Raw genomic sequence first — 1873 nt, forward strand, 5'->3', positions numbered from 1 at the left:
AGCACATGGGATTCCAAGCTGCAGTTCCAGTTAAAGGGCTTTGTGGTCAAATATGCAAGGGACACAGCCCCGATCTTATTTTTCCAGTAGGGATGAGTCTGGGCCTTTGGCAGTTTCGCTTATCTGTGCTTTATTCAGGGCCCCATCCTGGCAGGGAGGAGCACTGGTGAAGGAGGGAGCAGTTTTCTGGGACTTGTTTTCTTCTTTGTTTTCTCATTTGGGGTTACTTACACTTTAAGAAAAGCTCCCTCATTTATAAACTACAGTTCAGAGGAGATTAAGGTCCCAGTTCTGCTGCTGACTGGCTGGAGAACTTTTCTCAAACAGTCCCATCTACTTCCCCTTTCAGAGGACCAACAGGAGGCGGGATGGGAGTTTGACTAAATGGCCTCTATAGGCTTCCTGTATCTTAAATTCTATGGCATTCTGCATGGGATGAAGAAACTGATATGATTTCTTCAAAGACCAAAGTGTCTTGCAAGCTGTCATTCTCTCCAGCCCAGGTGAACCCTACCAAGAAAAACAGTTGGTCTGAAACCCTAACGTAGGGAGGAAGGAAAGCATCTGGGTCAGCTTTATTCCCCGGAAAATGAGAATTTGCCACGGGCAGCGCCGGGCCGGGGGTGTGCGCTCGGCGTGAGCGCAGGGTCGCAAGCGGCAATTGCACTGGGGCTTCCCACTTCGTGGGAGCCTCCCCGGAATCTCCCCAACTCCCTGCCTTCCCGCCGGAGCTCTGGGGCTGGGGACCCCCGACAGGGCTGTCTTCCCCACTGCCCCCCCCAATCTCATGCTGCGCCCCAGCAGGTGCTCAGTAACTGCTCGGCTAGCCGGACTGACTCCCAGCCGGAGGGACAAATAAAAAGAAAACCCCAAAGCCATTGCAGACTACCTGCAGCGTCCCCCCAACCCCGTTCTGGCCATTGACAACGCTGCCCACATAGCCCCTCGCCAGCCCTCAGACAGGATCTTGGGGGTGCCGGGGAGGCTGCCCCAGGGGAGCCCGTTCCAGCCGCCCACCCGCATCGTCTCCTCTCCTCTCCCGAGTGAGGCCCGGGACTCACCGCTATGGTGAGTGCGCGGGGCGGACGCCGGGGCCGCNTGGCATGAATGGAATGCCTCCAGTGGCTAATTAGGGAGATTCCATACTGGTTTCCTTCTATCATCTTTGGGCCTGGGCCAGTTATCTCAGGGGCCCCAAATGGCCCAGATAACTTTTGCGATAGACCTGAACACCCACAGAACAGTAAAATTAATTCAACCAACATTTCCTTTTATTGTGCTAGGGATATGCATACCCTAGAGTTACGGAGATGAATGAGATCATTGATTAGGGGAGACAGAGAAGTGAACAGATAATTACAACAGGGTGGTGTTAGAGAGAGGGAGGCACAGTGCAGCCTTCTGAGGGATACTGGGGACAAAGCCACCTGGGAAACACCTGACCCAGCCAAGGGGCGGGTGGCTAGGACAGTTCTGACGCAGAATGAGCAGGAGGCAGCCAGGAAGACAGACTGTATAGTATACTCAGAGCTGGAAGTAGCCACAGAGAGCATCTGGTTCCACCTCCCTAGGGAGTCTGAAGCCCAGGAGGGACATTCACCCAAGTCACTCAGCCTTCCCTACTCCTGCTTTTTTGCTGTAGGAAAAGATTAAAATCAGCACATGGGATTCCAAGCTGCAGTTCCAGTTAAAGGGCTTTGTGGTCAAATATGCAAGGGGCACAGCCCCGATCTTATTTTTCCAGTAGGGATGAGTCTGGGCCTTTGGCAGTTTCGCTTATCTGTGCTTTATTCAGGGCCCCATCCTGGCAGAGAGGAGCACTGGTGAAGGAGGGAGCAGTTTTCTGGGACTTGTTTTCTTCTTTGTTTTCTCA

General features: G+C 53.3%; 1 protein-coding gene across 1 annotated transcript in view; it reads right to left on the reverse strand.

The window, feature by feature from the left end:
- Positions 1–1092, reverse strand: part of SLC31A2 (solute carrier family 31 (copper transporter), member 2) — an 11372-nt gene extending 10280 nt beyond the window's left edge. The window contains exon 1 of the mRNA XM_008568752.1: positions 1062–1092. The gene's annotated coding sequence lies outside the window, so the exon portion shown is untranslated. The remainder of the gene's footprint in view (positions 1–1061) is intronic.
- Between the last annotated feature and the right edge of the window lie 781 nt (positions 1093–1873).

The sequence above is a fragment of the Galeopterus variegatus genome, unplaced genomic scaffold (assembly GCF_000696425.1).
Source record: "Galeopterus variegatus unplaced genomic scaffold, G_variegatus-3.0.2 Scaffold437, whole genome shotgun sequence".
NCBI classification, from domain to species: domain Eukaryota; kingdom Metazoa; phylum Chordata; class Mammalia; order Dermoptera; family Cynocephalidae; genus Galeopterus; species Galeopterus variegatus.